We start from the raw sequence: 25,411 nt of genomic DNA, 5'->3' as shown, positions 1-25,411 counted from the left end.
GACTATTTCCCACTCAGCACAAGATAAAAACCGTCCATACAACTCACTTTTAGTTGTTGGTCCTTTCATCCATAGGCGTAATCTTGCAGGTATAGGAAGCAATATAGTAATGAGGGACTCAATAAAATGTAGCTGTATACAGTCTGTTATCAAGGCAATCTCCCACCTAAAGCACGATCTCTTCGAGCACTTCAACATTGGATACAAATTAATAATTTTTATACTTATTATTATTTTTTGTTATTTTGGTACTAATTTTTGATGTTTAGTTGATTATCATTGGAACTGGGTAGTCCTTAAGCGCAGTAAAAACTTTCATTTTTCTGTTTGAAATTGGGTGGCGTCCATTAATTACTGCAGCTAAAGGGTAATATTATAAACTTAAATTGGTAGTATTTTTATTACCATTATTTATTATTCATTACCCATTAATTTATATATATACATATATTTTTTCATTATTTATTATCTTTTATTATTTGTATCTTATTTTGAAGCGCCAAGGCTATATATTCTTTATTTGTGTTATCTTTGGTGTGAAGGAATTCGGGGAGCTGTCCCGGACTCCCACAAGAGTAGACCAACCTCCCGAGAGGGAATGTGCATGAAGACAGGTCTCTTAAAATTAACTACAGTATACACAGGCTATATACAGTGGAGGCAAATATTCTTTGTGATGACCTTCACAGATGGTTGCCCATCTCTGCTTTACGTACTACACTGTGGTAGTAGCCATGTACATCGTGGCTACAGCTCTATGGTGGCTGGTTACAGCCCTTCTTTCAGGTGACCACATACTGTTTCATGGGCACCTGCTAGTGCATTCCCTGAAGGGCCCTTTACATAACGATGGGACAGTCCCACTTCACAGGGACTCTCCCGCCATCCCATCTGCAGGTTGCAGTGCCCCACGAGCTGGGGGGGGGGGGCAGGCACAGAACGTTGGGGGCACTCTCATTCGTACTGTATTTTGGCCTTGCGGGGAGAGACTGAGGGCAGCCCAACATCTTGGGAATTGCTAGCACAACACCAGAGTGATGGAAAGTGGTGTGCGAGTATCCAGAATTTGACCTGCCATATGTTGTGAGGAATGCCTTATTGCTCCACTCCGACACTTCTGGCTTCCTAAAATATCAAAAAATGCCCCCACATGCTCCACAGTGTACCACTTGCCATAAATTTACCTGAAAATAGCACTACATGCCCCCAGACTCAACAAGCCCTCAGATAAAACATGTACACTAGACGGTGCACTTAAGACTATAATTAGATTATAATAAATTTGCATTGCCAAAATGAAATGTTAATCTTTGTTTCCAAAATAATTTAGCATTTTTTTAATTGAAAGAGAATCCACCATGACAGAGTCTGACTGGTCCACAGGTGTACAAGGGAAATCCCCGGTGGGCCAAACTCCCTGAGGGCCCACTCCCTCCTCTAGGGATCAGTAATTTGGTGGAGAAGGATCATGGAATAATTTGGGTGCTTGGTTTGTTTCAATGGAAACTACACTAAGATTAGCCCTCCTGCCCATCAAAGTGGATGATCCTGACACATCCCTGTCCCGTCCTTTATAAGATTGCCCTATTCTTTGCATGTCCTCTCTAGAGATTGGCCAAGTCCCTCTTTGGTGGCTGGCCACAGCCCCTCCAGTGGCTGTCCACACCCCCTCCAGTGGTTGGCCACACCCCCTCCAGTGGCAGGCCACACTTCTTAAGCTTGGGCCCTTACCACTGCATTCCCTGGTGGGTCCTTTATGCCCCAGCCCGACACTGTACCGCGAGCCCTCTTAAATAGGCTTTGCATGGGGAAGCTATCACTAGCATGACCCGGCAAATCCTACCACCAAATGGGGACTACAGATGTTATAGCCCCGGCTAACTGATGACATCATGGAGAAGAAGTAGAAAACTAAACACGTAAAGTACTTGTTTCATACACTCAGATCAATGCTGAAAAAAAAGGGCTTTCCTTTAAGGCAGTGATTCCCAACCTCGGTCCTCAAGGCACACTAATGGTGTGTACACACTAGACGATATACTCCCTGAGCGATATCGTGTAGTGTTGTCCCCGGCAGGCTGTGCTCAATGTCGTTGATGACATTTAGCACACCCGCTGAACGATATCATTAACGGTATCGTTCAGCGCCAGACTCTCTCCCCCATTCCCCAACATGCAGCAACCTTACGACATTGTCAGGTTGGCCTGCATGTTAACCCGTTGAACGATGATGACGAACGACCCGCGGGAACGCGCGTCGTCGTTATCGTTCATCGTGTTTGTGTTAAAAATGGACGATAAAGTGGACGACTGAACGATAACGATATCGTTATCGTTCAGTCGTCCACTTTAATCGCCCAGTGTGTACGCACCTTAACAGTCCTGGTTTTTGTGATATCCATGATTGTGCACAGATGGTTAAATCAAAATAACTGAGGCACTAATTAAGTCACTTGTGGTCAAGTATGGCAATTCCTAAAACCTGGACTGTTAGTGTGCCTTGAGGACCGTGGTTGGCTTTAAGGCAAAGCACATCGCATATCAAAAACGGGATGCAGTCAGGAAGCCGACGGTTGAAATGCCGACTGCCGGCTTCCCGACTGTCTAATCCCGGCAGGGGTCTAATGACAGGTGTCAAAATCCCGACGGCTATCATTATCCCTATGCCGGCGTGTGGCATACTGATCGAAAGTAAGCCGGATGGCCGCCGCGTACTGCAGCGGGGTGGGGAAAGTTAAGTTAGGGCTCCCGGGCGGGACTTAGGGTTAGGCACCCCCCCGGGAGGGTTAGGGCTAGGCTAGGGAAAGGGGGGGGTTAGAGTTAGGCACTTGGGGGGGAGGTTAGGGTCAGGGGGGGTTAGGTTAGTGAATATAGAAGATACTTATGTGTCGGGATCTTCACTGCTGGTCTTCCAGCGTCGGGATTCGAACCGCCGGACGCGATTCCCGATCATACCGATCCCATCAAAAACATATGCAAGAGGGCCATGCTAGACTTGGTGCAATTAAATGCTGTCGGTTAGCAATCAGTGCAATCTTGCAGCTACATTATGTGTAGGTGTCCCTGATACACTCACAGATCTGGTAACATTTAAGCATGCATGAAATCCCTCACAAGGTCGCACTCAGGGCAGGAGAAGGAAAGACTCTTACCAAGCAGTTTACAGCTTTAGAGGTTACAGGGAATTCTATGGTAACATAAATATACGTGTTGTTCATTAACTGCAGAATTTTATGCTGAATGGCAGAGCGGAAATTTGCTAACGAGCATTGTCACATGCTGTGTACATTTTACACGCACATTAACCTGCAAATCCGCACACACCATTATTCTGACCGCTTTGCCCTATTAAAAGTGCGCGGTAAAGTGCTGTATGTAGATTCTAGATAGAATAGGCTTCCCATTGTCTGCGGTCGTCACTGCTGTTACTGGTGCCTATAAAGGATTTTTTCAACCAGCCAAAAGCTTTTTCAGAAATAGTAAAGCAACTGTTTTCTGCAGATATACAATAGTATTAAAGCCATAATGCCACATTGATAGATTTTTTTTTTCTGTATACAGTAGGTAAAGTTCTTTTACAGCATTCATCTGAATTTGTCTTAGATGTCGATCTACAAAGTATTATCTCCTTTTCAAAATCTCTCAGGAGTTTGCAGAAAATGGCTGCCAGTCAAGCAAAGGTTTACACTTCTCAACATGTCATCTGCTGGCACAGGGGAGAGGAGGAGGTTTTTACATAGAACATACAGAGTGCAGGGTGGTGTTCAGAAGCCTCTGCTCAATACATCACGTGCCATGTGCAGGGCGGCAAGTCATTACTGTGTTTGGGCACGGTCATCCTCACTATGATGTGGACGTTCCCCTAGTGTGCTGCAGCCACAGCCCCATCTGCCCCCGGCCTGATACACACCTCCCCTATTCATATTATTAATACATGGGAAGAAGTGGGATTTCTCCATATAACACATAAGCCCAATGGATTGATAGCTGTGATTTTCCAACTGCACTGTATTTACCAATAGGCCTGATAACATGGTTAATTATGATCATATAACTATTGGTATGTTCTATCTGGCAAAATATGTGTGCCCGCTATTACAATCCCTAAAATTAGGGGCAGCGAAGATTTGGCCTGTCTGCTATACCGGTATTTTACGACTCTACTTTTGTGGGCATACATTTACAGGGGTGTAGTAGGTATTACCGCCAGCCACATGGCCGACGGTTCAAATCCCGACAGCGGAAGCCCGGCAGAGGTGAAGATCCCAACTGCTAATTAGGTAAGTATCGCTAACCTAATTCCCTACCCTAACCCTCCTTTAGGGGTGCCTAACCCTAACCTCCCTCCAAGTGCCTAACCCTAACACCCCTCTAAGGGCCCCATTTACAAACAAAGGGAAATACCAGTGGTAATTTTCGTTTAGTATTACTGTGATACAAACGAAAATTCCCCTTGTATTTAGTAATACTTACCCCTCCGGCGAGGTCCCGCGAAGTCCAGCGGAATCCTCGTCCTCGACGAGGTCCTCTGCTGGGCTGCTGGCAGCCTAACACTGCCAGCGACGGGGCTCCAGGGTCATGCGCATGCGCGACGGTCCGTCTGCACATGTGCATGACAGGGAGACCCGGCAGTGCCTGGAAGGCTTCGTTGAAGCCGGAAAGGCACCGCCGGGTCTCCATTGCCGGCAATGGGGCCCGCATCGCTCTCGCCATCTTTTAGATGGCGAGAGCGATGCTGTACAAACAGCGGTAATCTAAGATTACCGCTGTTTACTAAATACAGCAAGATGGTATAACCCCTTCAACGAGCGCTAAAGGGGTTATATTTCGTTTGTAAATGGGGCCCTAAGTGCCTAAACCTAACTCCCCCCCTTCCCCACAGCCTAAACCTAAGTTTCCCAGGGGGTGCCTAACCTAACCTCCCCCCTCGGGGTGCTTAACTCCCCCTTCCCCCAGCCTAAAACTAACCCTCCCGGGGGGTGCCTAACCCTAAGTCCCACCTTGAACCCTAAAACCTAACCCTCCCCCCCCAGCTGTCCGCGCCCGGCGCCCGGCTTACCTTCGTTCAGTATGCCGGGAGTCGGGCTCCCGGCATAGGTCTATTGACAGGCGTCAGGATTTTGATTAGACAGTCGGGAAGCCAGCGGTCGGCACTTCGACCGTCGGCTTTCTGACCACATCCCATTTACAGGGCCTAATTGCTAATCTTCTGTATATAACAAAACATATATTTTGTGTAAAAAAAATGGTATATTTTTAAGTCATTCATGTGCTTATTACCAAGATTATAATACGGTTGACGAGTAGTCAGTACAGACTTGATAATGATATACAACGCAACAAAACCAGGAGCACAAAGGCGGAGGGGAGATTGATTGGCACAAAAAAAACTGCACAAACGAGTCAATCAAAGAAAAAGAAAAAAAAGAGTCTTTTAAACACAAAAGAAGAATAGCCAGAGCTTTCACCCTTCCTGCATACGGAGGCCGATGAAGCGTAGCAGAACGGGCCTCACAATGGCCAAACAATCAAACGTTCTCAACATTGGCCAAATAAAGTTCTAGTGCATTAGCCGGTGTGGGTGACACTGAGCACACACTGGCACAATGCATTGTGGGTGTGCCCCTTGTATGAAGGGAGAGGGGGCAGTCTGCAGGGAGTCAGACTGCATGACAGTAAATAGCTTGCAGGTAAAGCAGGCAGCCGCAGGGTACATAGAGAAAGGCGCTTAGTGCTGCTGACAACCTCTCAGATAGTAATTGCAGTCAGGGAGAGCGGGGCTATGCTTTGAAATCCGACAAGGTGGAACCGACAGCTTTAAGGTTACACCTACAGTATGGCCAAAGTCCTTGAACTAGGATTAGCTGAAGCATTCAGGAATATGTCACCTTTTTAGCAGGGAAGGTATGAGTACAGGGAAAAGCCATACACAGAGCCTGGTTTAAAGAGCATTGAAAGACTCTCAAGACTCACTACTTCAAAGCTTTCCAGCTCTCAACCTAACCTGCTGTTTACATGCTTCTTCCTGACTGTCTGACCAATCTGTGTCACCCCTGTCTGTCTCCCCCCCCCCCCCTATAGAATGTAAGCTCTCACAAGCAGGGCCCTCTTCCCTTATATGCATTTCCTTCCCTCACTCATACAATCATCTACTCAAAACTCTCCACAAAGGCATCTAACACTTGGGGCCGAATGTAATAGGTAGTCAGTTTTAGTAACAGTACAAACTTGCACTGGCAGTATATGTGTGTATAGTGTATGTGTGTGTAGTTTATGTGGAGACACTGGCGCTATATGTATGTACAGTGTACAGTATTTGTGTGTAGTGTATGTGAAGGTACTGGCGCTATATGTATATACAGTGTACAGTATGTGTGTGTAGTGTATGTGGAGACACTGGCGCTATATGTATGTACAGTGTACAGTATGTGTGTGTAGGGTATGTAGAGATGCAAGACGGTGAGGAATTATACATTACACTAACAAAGTACTGGAGTCAGTGCATGTGACATACGCCTGGGCGCATAAGCTATGAGTGCCGCCATATATACTTGCAGCTATGGATATACACGTAATATAATGTAATTATAGCTTTTTAGGGCACTCAAACTGCAGTTTGGGGCACATTTGCAGCTAATTTAGTATCAGACCCAAAGGGCCAAATGTAATAGGTAGTCTGTTTTAGTAACAGTACAAACTCGCACTTTCTCGCACTTTTATAAAGTGCGAGTTTGTACTGAAACTCGCAAATTCAATAGCCTGCGAACTTTTCAGCTTGAGGCTACTGCATTTGCGAGTGCAGGCGAGTTTAGGACTATGTAAACTGACACCTTTTAATGCGAGTAGCATTAAAAGGTGCGAGTTTTAGAGAAGCCATCACAGATCAGTGAGATCCGTGATGGCTTCTGTGTGTGTTAAAAAAAACAAAACGTGCACCCCCCCCCCCAAAAGCATAACCAGCCCCGGGCTTTATAAAGCCTGTTCTGGTTCTAAAAATACAGGGGCCAAAATGCGTAGGGGGCCCCTGTATATTAAGAACCAGCACAGAGCTTTGTTGAGCTGGTCCTGGTTCTGGAAAATCAGGGGACAAAACGAGTAGGGGTCCTCTGAAAATTCCAGAACCAGCACCGAACTCTTTCTAGCAGGGGGATAATGCCACAGCCAGGGAAAACCTTTCACCGGTTTCCCCTGCCAAAGCATTATCCCTGACTGCTAGTCAGTCCAGGCCGGGGATCCCTGAGGAGTTGGGTACCCCCCCAATAAAGGGGTACCCCTCTCCAGGGCACCCCAGGCCTAGACTGATAGCCCGGGGCTATCCCCGGCACCCTAGGGCGGTGGGTGCTGGGTTGATAGTGTAAAGTGTAAAATTACATTTTCCATATTGTCTTTATTTGTAGAACCACAAGTACCAGCAAGCCTCCCCTGCATGCTGGTATTTGGAGAACCACAAATACCAGCATGCGGGGCATTACGGGCCCGCTGGCACTTGTAGTTCCACAACTAAAGAAATACGTAAATAAAAAAACCAACATACACAGTGAAAGTATAATTTTAATAAAACATACACTCACACATACTCACCTAGTATCCGAAGTAATCCATAGGGGTGTACCTGAAAAAAAAAATCCATACTCACCTCTCCTATGCGTAGATCACGTCCTCTTCTGCAATTAGGCAATCCAGGGGTTAAAATAAAAAAACGCCAAAAAACCGAACCATACGGACCGAGCAAAGGTATGTGCGTACACATACCTTTGTTCCGCGTAAATGACCGGGGCACACGTGCGCCCCGTCAGTGCAGGGGCCGCCAGCCAATCAGGGAGCATCTCCGTCGGAGCAGCTCCCTGATTAGCTGAATGCGGCCAGCCTCTGTCTCCCATAGACGTCTATGGTGAGAAATCCCTATAGCAGTCTATGGTGGGAGCCGCTACATAGTAACCGCAAGATTAATTGATGTTAATCTTGTGGTTACATCAATGATACAATGTCGCGACATTGTATCATTGAGGTGACTCGCTGGGCGGAGGAGTCTCCTGACCTGAGTCCAGTCCTGACTCCTGAGGAGGCTGAGACCGGGATGACGACGACGGAAGGATCTTCCAGTCCGGCACCATCCACCAGAGAGACCACACGGCAGGCGGCTGCAGCGGCTGAGTGGCACACTAGAAGGAGGCGGAGTCAGCAGCAGCTCGCGCATCAACCAGACCAGTCAGCAGTCGTCTCTCAGAGAGATTCTGGGCTTGATTCAGAGTCACTCGCGAGCGCATAGTGCTCGCAAGCGGGTCGATGGTCGGGCAGTGCACACGTGCAGCATGCGCACTGCGCGTGCGCGAGCCCCGGAGCGAGTGAGAACTTCACTCGCTCGGGGCTTGCAGCAAAATGGGGCGGCTGTCGATGTTGATTGTTGATCGACAGCTCGCCCCGTTTTGTAGGCGGGTCGGGGGGGTGGCTGCAGAAATGGAGGTGATGTCAGTAGTGAACTTCCTGCTCTATTAGAGCAGGAAGTTCACTGGGGCTTGCGGTGGACGAGACCCTACCACAAGGGTCTCGTCGCAAGCCCGATGGTCGCGATAATCGCGACCATCGCCAGGCCGCCCGCACAAGCTGTGGGTGGTCACCCACAGCTATGCAAGTGGCCTGGAGGCGGATTTTTTTTTTTTTAAATCCGCCCTGATTCAGAGCGAGCGCTCGCAAATGGCGAGCGCCTCTGAATCAAGACCTCTGTCTGACTGCCCTCTGGCGGATGTAGCGGACTGTATAAAGTTGAGTACTCGGACTCGTCAACCACACGCGGGGGAGGGATTGCTTGTCACCGGGATGGGAGGGGGGGGGGGGGCTGGCTGGTGGATCGGAATACAGTGCTTTTGAAAAAAAAACGTTTACCAACTGGCCGCGGCTGCACTGTGCAGGGGGTGGCGGGCCCCTTGACGCTTCGGGCCCTTGGACAACTGCCCAACAGGCCCAATGGAAGAGACAACCCTGCAAACACACCAGACAGATTAAAGCAGAATGGTCACTTTTATTTAGCTTACATACTGTAAGAAAAGTTGCGTCACCCTCCTATGTTCAATGCGCGTGCTGAAGGGACTCATGAAAGGGGTGTGGCCTTGTGCCAATGAATAGGAGCATGTAATGATCTCCGATTGGAGGAGCCCATCACATGCTCCTCTGACCCGTGGAGACCAGCTGCAGAAACCTCCTGGGAGATTCCCAGTGAGAACAGAACAGCAACAGGTAAGTGGAGCTGGGGGAAAAGGAATTACTTATGTGGATAAGGGAATGTTTATGGGGGGAGGGGGGAGGTCAGTTATGGTGAATGGGACTGCTATAATCATCCTGAAGTAATTAATGATTTTTTAGGAGGTATTTTTTATGAGGGGATAATATTGTGTGGTTGTCTCAAAACTACTCTGTTTTGTATAGTAGTCATTCACATGTTATTTGTATTACATGGAGGTCATTCACATGCTCTGTGTATAATAGGGTGGTCATTCAGATGTGCTCTGTATTATGGCAGTCATTCACATGTTCTCTGTATTATATGGCAGTCATTCATATGCTCTCTGTATTATATGGTGGTCATTTACATACTCTCTGTATTATATGGTGGTCATTTACATACTCTCTGTATTATATGACAGTCATTAACATACTCTCTATATTATATGGCGGCCAGTGCTCTCTGTATTATATGGCAGTCATTCACATGCTCTCTGTATTATATGGCGGTCCTTTAGATGCTCTCTGTATTATATGATTGCCATATAATACATAGAGCATGTGAATGACTATCATTTACCTGCTCTCTGTATTATATGGCAGTCACAAAAATGGTCTCTGAAGTGCATGGCGGCCACAAAAATGCTCTCTGTAGTGTAAATGCAGACACACAAATGCTTTCAGTTTATATGTAAATAAATGTGTATATATATATATATATATATATATATATATATATATGTATATATGCTCTCGGTATGTAAATATGCCCCATAGCGAGTGATAACTAGCAAATTTTAGGAAGAGAGAAAGACAGTTTTTTTTTCTCTTACCAACATTTGCCATGAATCTGCCTCTACGTGTTTTGATTTTGTATTAATATAGATATGTATATTTATATTTTACATGACAGTATCAGACCAATGTTAACAGTCTTCTTGGATCTTCAACCATATTTTTATAATACACACCTACAGGGGCACCGATAGGAGGGGCGTACTAATTATCCGGGCCGGGGCTTGCTGGAGGGGCCCTGGTTCGGCGCTGCCCGTCCCCTCCCACTTACCTCACAGCAGCCCAGCACACCCAAATGGCAGCAGACTGTCAATTAATGACAGTCTGCTGTCAGTCTACGTGCCGGATTGCAGACCCATTCTGCGCATGTGATTATCGGGAATCTGCGTTTAGCAGTCAACGCTGAATGAGGGCCTCAGTATTTCCAAGATGTATGAAGGGATGAGTCCAATGCTAAATTGTGAAATTTACCAAGCTTGTCACTTGTCACCGATAGCTAATGCAATCTAAAGATGGCTGCTGTAGCCTGTGGTCACCATTTTGCAAAATGTGTTCTGAGAGGGATATGAAGGACCCCTAGCACATGCACAGTAACTGTGTCGGGGTCTGAACCCGTAAGTAAAGTCATCGCATATGCCAATGGTTCTCAACTCCAATCCTCAAGTACCCCCCAACTAGCCATGTTTTCTGGATTTCTTTAATCATGCACATGTGAGTTGCTCTATTTTGCTGGGTCGGTAATTACCCCGCCTGTTTCCATAGACAGAAATACTGAAAACATGGCCTGTTGGGGGTATTTGAGGACTGGTGTTGAGAACCACTGGCATAAGCCATCACTTTAATTCTTACAAATTCAATAGAAAATAATCCTTATTGTCGTGGTTTGTGGCGATAAGAAATCGCATGAAGTGTTACCCCCCCGGATGGTTGGTATTGAGGGAGCCTGATATATATCTCATACAAGTCACTGATCAAAGTCTTTTAAATACAAAGAATATATATAAAAAAACAGATCCCGTAAGGGTGACCAGCAATATGAGAACAGGCAGAGTGTAGTTTATGTCTTTCTGTGGGAGACTGTACTAGAGACCAAGTCCTAACATCAAGAGGTTTCAGATGTATTGCATCTAAGGCTAAATGAATGAATGGGGTAATTGTTGGTCATAACAAAAATTAGTCCAGGATGACCTCCATATTGTTTGTGCCCCGTGGCGCTCAGCCCTGCAGCGTTTGGTCGGTAGATGAAGCATCAAAGTAAAAATACTTAGAGCTTCCATGCACCTGCCAATCAGCATTGTACATGCCGTCCTTAGTGACCCGTCTTCAGTCCGTCCCTTGTGTGACAGGGATACATGTCAGGAAGACCCAGGTGTCCGGAAAGATCAAAGTAAAAGAATGGTAAAAAAAAAAAAAAATTAGTAAACCATTTGAAAGTGTATATTAGAAATATGTATTTGCCATCATAACAAGTTGTCAAATAAGAGAGATTAGACATTATGGGCCAAATGTAATAGGTAGTCTGTTTTGGTAAATTGCGAGTTTGGTGCTAAACTAGCAATTTTTCACAACTCTCCAATGTAATAGGGTGTCTGTTCACTAAAATTCGCATTTTTCAGAGTTACTAAAACTCTCCATTCTCAAACTCGCATCCAGATGTTTTCACATTGAAAACAATCAACTCGCCCAATGTAATAGAGTTTCTGTTTCAGACTCGCAAAAAAAAGATTACCAAAAGTCCCCAAAAAATAGACCTGCTTCAGGCTAGCGAGTACATCCTGAGCAGGTCAGATTAACACAGAAACATGCACATATCCATGAGATATGTACGTTTCTGTGTGTACTTATGTTAAATGTTTTTAAATAAAAAAAAAAATTATGTGCACCCCCTCCCTAATAGCATAACCAGCCCCGGGCTTTATAAAGCCTGTTCTGATTCTAAAAATACAGGGGCCAAAATGCGTAGGGGGCCCCTGTATGTTAAGAACCAGCACAGGGCTTTGTTGAGCTGGTCCTGGTTCTAGAAAATCAGGGGACAAAACGAGTAGGGGTCCCCTGAAAATTCCAGAACCAGCACCGAACTCTTTCTAGCGGGGGGATAATGCCACAGACAGGGAAAACCTTTCACCGGCCAAAGCATTATCCCTGACCGCTAGTCAGTCCAGGCTGGGGATCCCTGGGGAGTTGGGTACCCCCCCAATAAAGGGGTACCCCTCTCCAGGGCACACCAGGCCTAGACTGATAGCCCGGGGCTATCCCCGGCACCCTATGCCTGTGGGTGCCGGGTTGATAGTGTAAAGTGTAAATATAAATTTTCCATATTGTCTTTAGTTGTAGAACCACAAGTACCAGCAAGCCTTCCCTGCATGTTGGTATTTGGAGAACCACAAATACCAGCATGCGGGGCATTACGGGCCCGCTGGCACTTGTAGTTCCACAACTAAAGAAATACGTAAATAAACAAACATACACCGTGAATGTAAAATTTTATTAAAACATACATGCACACTCACACTCACACATACTCACCTAGTATCCGAAGTAATCCATAGGGGTGTACCTGAAAAAAAAAAATCCATACTCACCTCTCCTATGCGTAGATCACGTCCACTGGCAATCCAGGGGTTAAAATAAAAAAACACCAAAAAAACGATCCATGCCGGACTGAGCAAAGGTATGTGTGTACACATACCTTTGCTCCGCGTAAATGACCGGGGCACACGTCTGCCCCGTCAGTGAAGGGGCCGCCAGCCAATCAGGAAGCATCTCCATCGGAGCAGCTCCCTGATTAGCTGAATGCGGCCATCCTGTGTGTCCCATAGACGTCTATGGTGAGAAATCCCCATAGAAGTCTATGGTGGGAACTGCTACATCGTAGCCGCAAGATTAATTGAGGTTAATCTTGTGGTTACATCAATGATACAATGTCGCAACTCTGAAGAGACCCAGCGTTGCCAGCTTGTACTTCCAGATCGGAACTGTGTTCCGATCGTGGCAGGAGTGTGGCCCGCATATTATATATATATGTGAGCCCACACTCTGGGCCCGCAGAAATAGTTGACTCGGGCCGCATGTTTGACATGCCTGCTGTACACTATACACACATACTGTACACACATACACTACACACACATACAGTACACTACACACACATACACTACACACACATACAGTACACTACACACACATACACTACACACACATACAGTACACTACACACACATACACTACACAGTGGTGTCACAAGGGGGGTGCGGGGGGTGCCGGACGCACCCGGGTGTCATCTGCCGAGGGGTGACACCAATGTGCTAGCTCCCCCTCAGTGACAGGAGCCGGGTGCTGCACTCTAGCCTTATGTGCAGCACTCGGCTCCTGTCACTGTGAGGGAGCCGGCACTTCGCACCTCCGGCACCTCCCACCACTCCAGTGATGATACCCACAGCACGGACCGGGGTTCGGGCCGTGAGGCCACGCCCCCTTTTTGGTGGCGTCTCCCCGCACTGGGTGTCACAGCGGGGAGGGACACCACTGACACTACACACACATACTGTACACTATACACACATACATTGCACATACACTACACATACATACTGTACAGTATACACACATATAGTGCCAGTGTCTCCACATCCATTACACACACATACACTATGCACACATACACTACACATACATACTGTACAGTATACACACATATAGCGCCAGTGTCTCCACATCCATTACACTCACATACACTATGCACACATACACTACACATACATACTGTACAGTATACACACATATAGCGCCAGTGTCTCCACATCCATTACACACACATACACTATGCACACATACACTACACATACATACTGTACAGTATACACACATATAGCGCCAGTGTCTCCACATCCATTACACTCACATACACTATGCACACATACACTACACATACATACTGTACAGTATACACACATATAGCGCCAGTGTCTCCACATCCATTACACACACATACACTATGCACACATACACTACACATACATACTGTACAGTATACACACATATAGCGCCAGTGTCTCCACATCCATTACACACACATACACTATGCACACATACACTACACATACATACTGTACAGTATACACACATATAGCGCCAGTGTCTCCACATCCATTACACACACATACACTATGCACACATACACTACACATACATACTGTACAGTATACACACATATAGCGCCAGTGTCTCCACATCCATTACACACACATACACTATGCACACATACACTACACATACATACTGTACAGTATACACACATATATAGCGCCAGTGTCTCCACATCCATTACACTCACATACACTATGCACACATACACTACACATACATACTGTACAGTATACACACATATAGCGCCAGTGTCTCCACATCCATTACACACACATACACTATGCACACATACACTACACATACATACTGTACAGTATACACACATATAGCGCCAGTGTCTCCACATCCATTACACACACATACACTATGCACACATACACTACACATACATACTGTACAGTATACACACATATAGCGCCAGTGTCTCCACATCCATTACACACACATACACTATGCACACATACACTACACATACATACTGTACAGTATACACACATATAGCGCCAGTGTCTCCACATCCATTACACACGTTGCACGTGCGCAAGCCCCGGAGCGAGAGAGAAATTCTCTTGCTCCGGAGCTCACTACAAAAGGGGCGGCTGTCGATGTTGATCGACAGATCGCCCCGTTTTGTAGGCGTGGCGGGGGGTTGGTTTCACAAACCTGACGTTTTGTGGGCGGTCGCACACTGACATCAGCAGTGATGTCAGTGGGGAGCTTCCTGCTCGATCAGAGCAGGAAGCTCCCTGGGGCATGCGGTTGCCGAGACCCAACCTTAGGGTCTCGTCGCAAGCCCCGATGGTCGCGATGGTCTTCACCATCGCGACCATCAACCTGACCTGGTCGGTCGCTAACGCTGGACAACGACCCTAAGCACACAGCCAAGATATCAAAGGAGTGGCTTCAGGACAATTCTGTGAATGTACTTGAGTGGCCCAGCCAGAGCTCAGACTTGAATCCGATTGAACATCTCTGGAGAGTTCTGAAAATGGCTGTGCAGCGACGCTCCCAATCCAACCTGATGGAGCTTGAGAGGCGCTGCAAAGAGGAATGGGCGAAACTGCCCAAAAATAGGTGTGCCAAGCTTATGGCATCATATTCAAAAAGACTTGAGGCTGTAATTCCTGCCAAAGGTGCATCAACAAAGTATTGAGCAAAGGCTGTGAGTACTTATGTGATTCCTTAGTTTTTTTTATATTAAATTTGCAAAAATCTCAAAAAAACTTTTTACACGTTGTCATTATGGGGTATTGTGTGAAGAATTTTGAGACCAAAAATGAATTTATTCCATTTTGGAATAGGCTGTAACATAACAAAATTTGCTGCCCGCATTCCCACCTACACTGCCTACTCATCTCCTGCCAGCATCTCCATCTACACTGCCTACCCACCTGCAGCCAGCATCTCCACACACACTGCCCATGCATCTACTGCCAGCATCTCCCCATACACTGCCCACCCGTCTACTGCCAGCATCTCCCCATACACTGTCCACCCATCTACTGCCAGCATCTCCACACACACTTCCCATGCATCTACTGCCAGCATCTCCCCATACACTGCCCACCCGTCTACTGCCAGCATCTCCCCATACACTGCCCACCCATCTACTGCCAGCATCTCCACACACACTGCCCACCTATCTACTGCCAGCATCTCCCCATACACTGGCTACCCATCTACTGCCAGCATCTCCCCTTACACTGCCCAACCATCTACTGCCAGCATCTCCACACACACTGCCCACCCATCTACTGCCAGCATCTCCCCATACACTGGCCACCTATCTACTGCCAGCATCTCCCCTTACACTGCCCACCCATCTACTGCCAGCATCTCCCCTTACACTGCCCACCCATCTACTGCCAGCATCTCCACCTACACTGCCCACCCATCTACTGCCAGCATCTCCCCATACACTGGCTACCCATCTACTGCCAGCATCTCCCCTTACACTGCCCTCCCATCTACTGCCAGCATCTCCACATACAATGCCCACCCATCTACTGCCAGCATCTCCACCTACACTGCCCACCCATCTGCTGCCAGCATCTCCACACACACTGCCCATGCATCTACTGCCAGCATCTCCCCATACACTGCTCACCCATCTACTGCCAGCATCTCCACCTACACTGCCCACCCATCTACTGCCAGCATCTCCACACACACTGCCCATGCAACTACTGCCAGCATCTCCCCATACACTGCCTACTCATCTCCTGCCAGCATCTCCATCTACACTGCCTACCCATCTACTGCCACCATCTCTTCATACACTGCCTACCCATCTGCTGCCAGCATCTCCCCATACACTGCCCACCCATCTACTGCCAGCATCTCCACATACACTGCCCACCCATCTACTGCCAGCATCTCCACACACACTGCCCACGCATCTACTGCCAGCATCTCCCTATACACTGCCCACCCATCTACTGCCAGCATCTCCACACACACTGGACACCCATCTACTGCCAGCATCTCCCCATACACTGGGCACCCATCTACTGCCAGCATCTCCCCATACACTGCCCACCCATATGCTGCCAGCATCTCCTCATACACTACCCACCCATCTGCTGCCAGCATCTCCCCATACACTGCCCATGCATCTACTGCCAGCATCTCCCCATACACTGCTCACCCATCTACTGCCAGCATCACCACCCACACTAGCCACCCATCTACTGCCAGCATCTCCACCCACACTAGCCACCCATCTACTGCCAGCATCTCCACCTACACTGCCCACCCATCTACTGCCAGCATCTCCACATACACTGCCCACCCATCTACTGCCAGCATCTCCACACACACTGCATCTCCACACACACTGCCCACCCATCTACTGCCAGCATCTCCACACACACTGCCCACCCATCTACTGCCAGCATCTCCACACACACTGCCCACTCATCTACTACCGGCATCTCCCCATACACTGCCCACTCATCTACTGCCAGCATCTCCTTATACACAGCCCACCCATCTACTGCCAGCATCTCCACATACACTGCCCACCCATCTACTGCCAGCATCTCCCCATACACTGCCCACTCATCTACTGCCAGCATCTCCCCATACACTGCCCACTCATCTACTGCCGGCATCTCCCCATACACTGCCCACTCATCTACAGCCAGCATCTCCTTATACACTGCCCACCCATCTACTGCCAGCATCTCCACCTACACTGCCCATCCATCTACTGCCAGCATCTCCACCTACACTGCCCACCCATCTACTGCCAGCATCTCCCCATACACTGCTCACCCATCTACTGCCAGCATCTCCACCTACACTGCCCACCCATCTACTGCCAGCATCACCACACACAATGCCCATGCATCTATTGCCATTATATCCCCATACACTGCCTACTCATCTCTTGCCAGCATCTCCATCTACACTGCCCAACCATCTACTGCCAGCATCTCCACCTACACTGCCCACCTATCTACTGCCAGCATCTCCCCATACACTGCCCACCCATCTACTGCCAGCATCTCCCCTTACACTGCCCACCCATCTACTGCCAGCATCTCCCCTTACACTGCCCACCCATCTACTGCCAGCATCTCCACCTACACTGCCCACCCATCTACTGCCAGCATCTCCCCATACACTGGCCACCCATCTACTGCCAGCATCTCCCCATACACTGCCCTCCCATCTACTGCCAGCATCTCCACCTACAATGCCCACCCATCTACTGCCAGCATCTCCACCTACACTGCCCACCCATCTGCTGCCAGCATCTCCACACACACTGCCCATGCATCTACTGCCAGCATCTCCCCATACACTGCTCACCCATCTACTGCCAGCATCTCCACCTACACTGCCCACCCATCTACTGCCAGCATCTCCACACACACTGCCCATGCAACTACTGCCAGCATCTCCCCATACACTGCCTACTCATCTCCTGCCAGCATCTCCATCTACACTGCCTACCCATCTACTGCCACCATCTCTTCATACACTGCCTACCCATCTGCTGCCAGCATCTCCCCATACACTGCCCACCCATCTACTGCCAGCATCTCCACATACACTGCCCACCCATCTACTGCCAGCATCTCCACACACACTGCCCACGCATCTACTGCCAGCATCTCCCTATACACTGCCCACCCATCTACTGCCAGCATCTCCACACACACTGGACACCCATCTACTGCCAGCATCTCCCCATACACTGGGCACCCATCTACTGCCAGCATCTCCACCTACACTGCCCACCCATATGCTGCCAGCATCTCCTCATACACTACCCACCCATCTACTGCCAGCATCTCCCCATACACTGCTCACCCATCTACTGCCAGCATCTCCACCCACACTAGCCACCCATCTACTGCCAGCATCTCCACCCACACTAGCCACCCATCTACTGCCAGCATCTCCACCTACACTGCCCACCCATCTACTGCCAGCATCTCCAAACACACTGCCCACCCATCTACTGCCAGCATCTCCACACACACTGCCCACCCATCTACTGCCAGCATCTCCACACACACTGCCCACTCATCTACTGCCGGCATCTCCCCATACACTGCCCACTCATCTACTGCCAGCATCTCCTTATACACTGCCCACCCATCTACTGCCAGCATCTCCACATACACTGCCCACCCATCTACTGCCAGCATCTCCCCATACACTGCCCACTCATCTACTGCCAGCATCTCCCCATACACTGCCCACTCATCTACTGACGGCATCTCCCCATACACTGCCCACTCATCTACTGCCAGCATCTCCTTATACACTGCCCACCCACCTACTGCCAGCATCTCCACCTACACTGCCCACCCATCTACTGCCAGCATCTCCACCTACACTGCCCACCCATCTACTGCCAGCATCTCCCCATACACTGCTCACCCATCTACTGCCAGCATCTCCACCTACACTGCCCACCCATCTACTGCCAGCATCTCCACACACACTGCCCATGCATCTATTGCCATTATATCCCCATACACTGCCTACTCTTCTCTTGCCAGCATCTCCATCTACACTGCCCAACCATCTACTGCCAGCATCTCCACCTACACTACCCACCTATCTACTGCCAGCATCTCCCATACACTGCCCACCCATCTACTGCCAGCATCTCCCTATACACTGCCCACCCATCTAGTGACAGCATCTCCACACACACTGGACACCCATCTACTGCCAGCTTCTCCCCATACACTGGGCACCCTTCTACTGCCAGCATCTCCCCATACACTGCCTACCCATATGCTGCCAGCATCTCCTCATACATTACCCACCCATCTACTGCCAGCATCTCCCCATACACTGGCCACCCATCTATTGCCAGCATCTCCACACACACTAGCCACCCATCTACTGCCAGCATCTCCACCTACACTGCCCACCCATCTACTGCCAGCATCTCCACATACACTGCCCACCCATCTACTGCCAGCATCTCCTCATTTACTGCCCTCCCATCTACTGCCAGCATCTCCACACACACTGCCCACCCATCTACTGCCAGCATCTCCACCTACACTGCCCACCCATCTACTGCCAGCATCTCCACATACACTGCCCACCCATCTACTGCCAGCATCTCCTCATATACTGCCCTCCCATCTACTGCGAGCATCTCCACACACACTGCCCACCCATCTACTGCCAGCATCTCCACACACACTGCCCACCCATCTACTGCCAGCATCTCCACCTACACTGCCCACCCATATACTGCCGGCACCTACACTGACCACTCATCTGCTGCCAGCATCTCCACCTACAGTGCCCACCCATCTCCTGCCAGCATCTCCACACACACTGCCTATGCATCTACTGCCAGCATCTCCCCATACACTGCCCACCCATCTACTGCCAGCATCTCCACCTACACTGCCCACCCATCTACTGCCAGCATCTCCACCTACACGGCCCACCCATCTACTGCCAGCATCTCCACACACACTGCCCACCCATCTACTGCCAGCATCTCCCCATGCACTGCCCACTCATCTACTGCCAGCATCTCCCCATACATTGCCTACTCATCTACTGCCAGCATCTCCCCATACACTGCCCACTCATCTACTGCCAGCATCTCCTTATACACTGCCCACCCATCTACTGCCAGCATCTCCACCTACACTGCCGACCCATCTACTGTCAGTATCTCCACGTACACTTGCCAGCCATCTGCTGCCAGCATATCCACACACACTGCCCACCCATCTACTGCCAGCATCTCCACACACACTGCCCACCCATCTACTGCCAGCATCTCCACACACACTGCCCACCCATCTACTGCCAGCATCTCCACACACACTGCCCACCCATCTATTGCCAGCATCTCCACCTACACTGCCCATCCATCTACTGCCAGCATCTCCACCTACACTGCCCATCCATCTACTGCCAGCATCTCCCCATACACTGCCCACCCATCTACTGCCAGCATCTCCACATACACTGCCCATCCATCTACTGCCAGCATCTCCACCCACACTGCCCACCCATCTACTGCCAGCATCTCTACCTACACTGCCCACCCATCTGATGCCCGTATCTCTACCTACACTCCCCACCCATCTACTGCCAGCATCTCCACCTACACTGCCCACCCATCTACTGCCAGCATCTCCACCTACACTGCCCACCCATCTACTGCCAGCATCACCACCTACACTGCCCACCCATCTACTGTCAGCATCTCCACCTACACTGCCCACCCATCTACTGCCAGCATCTCCACCTACACTGCCACCATCTCCCCATACACTGCCCACCCATCTACTGCTAGCATCTCCACCTACACTGCCCACCCATCTACTGCCAGCATCTCCACCTACACTGCCCACCCATCTACTGACAACTTTAATTTTCACCTGTCTACGCACAGTATATTCATCTCTACACTACCAGCCCAACAACTACATATTCACTGTCCATACATGTAATGCCACTTTCATCACATACAACCCATACATTGATTGCCACATACAGTGCCTGCCAATTTAAAGCTGACATCCCGTCAGATAAATGCTGTGAAGAACTCAATAATTTGCTGCCAAAATTCCTTCCTATAAAAATGTGGAAATTCTCCTGCTGTCCCAACATTCCATAATGTAGTGTCCTCACCCACTTATCTGTACTCTTCCCGAACACAGGCAGCATTCTTATACATGGGGACATCTATTATATCCATCTGCTCCACAAGTTATCTACCAGCCACATTGTACTTTGTCGTGTCACCAGTTCTATTTATCTAATATCTATATATCTCATCTCTATCTATCTTCCTATATACAGTACTACGAATATTACATATTTCCTTTATGCTCCTACACTCTTAGCCCTCAATATATAGACTATCCCTATATATTTCCAAGATTGTCTCATATAAGTTCATTTGTCCTATATAATTTAACCATTGCCTGATATATTGTGTAATACCTACACACATCCAAATCTGTATCACATTAGCTTTTCTATATACTCACATTATATAAGACCCACACAATTCTTTAAATCACCAATACCATACTGAAATCTCTGCATATAAGCTCCTGACCTTTATACTAGAAGCACAAGTGCCTGTCTGTTCTGTACTTATGCCTATAGCCATTCATGTATAGATAAAATGGTAACATTCATTTACATGGGTGATTTGGCTCTGTATGTGATGCATCCTATGTTATGGCACATCTGTAGGTGCTGTCTATACATAACATTACACTATTACAACCACTCGTGCTGGTATATGTAATATGGGATATCTGGATATAGCTCTATGCAGTATATAATGAGTGCAGGGTCCTGTGTAGTTTGTTATCCATAAATGACCAGGACAGAGAACTCTGAATTATGTCCTATATTATTTATGTAGAGATCTATAATATGTAACAACTCACCAGATGTGCTCCCAGCAATCTCAGTGCAAGGAACTAACTCTGCAGGAAACTTTGTATCATCTCTCCGAACTTCTCCTCTGCCAGGGAGATTAGTTCACAGGTCACAGCCCAGGACCCCAGTCCCCATCAGCTTGTCAGTCACCCCAGGGCTTCTGGCTGGTGCCTTTGGGGCAGGTGTCTGCCTCTGACACTCTCTCTGCAGCTCTCTGAAAACTTTTCTGCTTTGCAGAGAAAACTCTCTTCTCTCCTTCCACAGCAGCTCCACGCATCACGTGACCCCTCCCACCCACCAGCTCCTGGCCCAGTACAACCAGTTCCAGTGGGAGTTCAGTCTGTGTCCCTGCTAGAGAAACTGTTCTCCTGACACTTCCACTTATAGAAGTTGCCTTGTTTTCTGTCTATAATCTGCCTCTGCCATTTACTGGGTTTCCACGGCTAGAGACAAGGCACAGCTCTATGGGTGTATAGTGCATCACGCTCAGACACTTATATGTAATGCAATGCAGAGCTCACTGTCCAGCAGCAATTACAGCACTCATCACCTGCACTAGGATCTCACCGCCCAGCTGTAACTACAGCACTCAACACCTGCACTAGGATCTCACCGCCCAGCTGTAACTACAGCACTCATCACCTGCACTAGGATCATCACCTACACTAGGATCTCACTGCCCAAATGTAACTACAGCACTCATCACCTGCACTAGGATCATCACCTGCGCTAGGATCTCACTGCCCAGCTGCAACTACAGCACTCATCACCTGCGCTAGGATCTCACTGCCCAGCTGCAACTACAGCACTCATCACCTGCGCTAGGATCTCACCGCCCAGCTGTAACTACAGCACTCCTCACCTGCGCTAGGATGTCACTGCCCAGCTGCAACTACAGCACTCATCACCTATACTAGGATCTCACTGCCCAGCTGTAACTACAGCACTCCTCACCTGCGCTAGGATCTCACTGCCCACCTGCAACTACAGCACTCATCACCTGCGCTAGGATCTCACTGCCCAGCTGCAACTACAGCACTCATCACCTGCGCTAGGATCTCACTGCCCAGCTGTAACTACAGCATTCCTCACCTGCACTAGGATCATCACCTGCACTAAGATCTCACTGCCCAGCTGTAACTACAGCACTCATCACCTGCGCTAGGATCTCACTGCCCAGCTGTAACTACAGCATTCCTCACCTGCACTAGGATCATCACCTACACTAGGATCTCACTGCCCAGCTGTAACTACAGCACTCATAACCTGCACTAAGATCTCACTGCCCAGCTGTAACTACAGCACTCATCACCTGTGCTAGGATCTCACTGCCCAGCTGTAACTACAGCACTCATCACCTGCACTAGGATCTCACTGCCCAGCTGTAACTACAGCACTCATCACCTGCGCTAGGATCTCACTGCCCAGCTGTAACTACAGCACTCATCACCTGCACTAGGATCATCACCTACACTAGGATCTCACTGCCCAGCTGTAACTACAGCACTCATCACCTGCACTAAGATCTCACTGCCCAGCTGTAACTACAGCACTCATCACCTGCACTAGGATCTCACTGCCCAGCTGCAACTACAGCACTCATCACCTGCACTAGGATCTCACTGCCCAGCTGTAACTACAGCACTCATCACCTGCGCTAGGATCTCACTGCCCAGCTGTAACTACAGCACTCATCACCTGCGCTAGGATCTCACTGCCCAGCTGTAACTACAGCACTCATCACCTGCACTAGGATCATCACCTACACTAGGATCTCACTGCCCAGCTGTAACTACAGCACTCATCACCTGCACTAAGATCTCACTGCCCAGCTGTAACTACAGCACTCATCACCTGCACTAGGATCTCACTGCCCAGCTGTAACTACAGCACTCATCACCTGCGCTAGGATCTCACAGCCCAGCTGTAACTACAGCACTCATCACCTGCCCTAGGATCATCACCTACACTAGGATCTCACTGCCCAGCTGTAACTACAGCACTCATCACCTGCACTAAGATCTCACTGTCCAGCTGTAACTACAGCACTCATCACCTGCGCTAGGATCTCACTGCCCAGCTGTAACTACAGCACTCATCACCTGCGCTAGGATCTCACTGCCCAGCTGTAACTACAGCACTCATCACCTGCGCTAGGATCTCACCGCCCAGCTGTAACTACAGCACTCATCACCTGCGCTAGGATCTCACTGCCCAGCTGTAACTACAGCACTCATCACCTGCACTAGGATCATCACCTACACTAGGATCTCACTGCCCAGCTGTAACTACAGCACTCATCACCTGTGCTAGGATCTCACTGCCCAGCTGCAACTACAGCACTCATCACCTGCGCTAGGATCTCACCGCCCGGATGTAACTACAGCACTCATCACCTGCGCTAGGATCTCACCGCCCGGATGTAACTACAGCATTCATCACCTGCACTAGGATCTGACTGTCCAGCTGCAACTACAGCACTCATCACCTGCACTAGGATCTGACTGTCCAGCTGCAACTACAGCACTCATCACCTGCGGTAGGATCTCACTGCCGAGCTGTAACTACAGCACTCATCACCTGCGCTAGGATCTCACTGCCCAGCTGTAACTACAGCACTCATCACCTGTGCTAGGATCTCACTGCCCAGCTGTAACTACAGCACTCATCACCTGCGCTAGGATCTCACCGCCCAGCTGTAACTACAGCACTCATCACCTGCGCTAGGATCTCACTGCCCAGCTGCAACTACAGCACTCATCACCTGCGCTAGGATCTCACTGCCCAGCTGTAACTACAGCACTCATCACCTGCACTAGGATCATCACCTACACTAGGATCTCACTGCCCAAATGTAAATACAGCACTCATCACCTGCGCTAGGATCTCACTGCCCAGCTGCAACTACAGCACTCATCACCTATACTAGGATCTCACCGCCCAGCTGTAACTACAGCACTCCTCACCTGCGCTAGGATGTCACTGCCCAGCTGCAACTACAGCACTCATCACCTATACTAGGATCTCACTGCCCAGCTGTAACTACAGCACTCCTCACCTGCGCTAGGATCTCACTGCCCACCTGCAACTACAGCACTCATCACCTGCGCTAGGATCTCACTGCCCAGCTGCAACTACAGCACTCATCACCTGCGCTAGGATCTCACTGCCCAGCTGTAACTACAGCATTCCTCACCTGCACTAGGATCATCACCTACACTAGGATCTCACTGCCCAGCTGTAACTACAGCACTCATCACCTGCACTAAGATCTCACTGCCCAGCTGTAACTACAGCACTCATCACCTGCACTAGGATCTCACTACCCAGCTGTAACTACAGCACTCATCAC

General features: G+C 48.9%; 1 protein-coding gene across 1 annotated transcript in view; it reads right to left on the bottom strand.

Annotated features, from left to right (window-relative positions):
- PRSS23 (serine protease 23) overlaps positions 1 to 22,279 on the bottom strand; it is a 51,885-nt gene extending 29,606 nt beyond the window's left edge. The window contains exon 1 of the mRNA XM_088449043.1: positions 22,068 to 22,279. The gene's annotated coding sequence lies outside the window, so the exon portion shown is untranslated. The remainder of the gene's footprint in view (positions 1 to 22,067) is intronic.
- Positions 22,280 to 25,411: the final 3,132 nt, after the last annotated feature.

Source organism: Taudactylus pleione, unplaced genomic scaffold (assembly GCF_031769625.1).
Source record: "Taudactylus pleione unplaced genomic scaffold, aTauple2 ptg000478l, whole genome shotgun sequence".
NCBI classification, from domain to species: domain Eukaryota; kingdom Metazoa; phylum Chordata; class Amphibia; order Anura; family Myobatrachidae; genus Taudactylus; species Taudactylus pleione.
The sequence above is the reverse complement of the archived record's forward strand: the minus strand, read 5'-3'. Positions and strand labels throughout refer to the sequence as shown.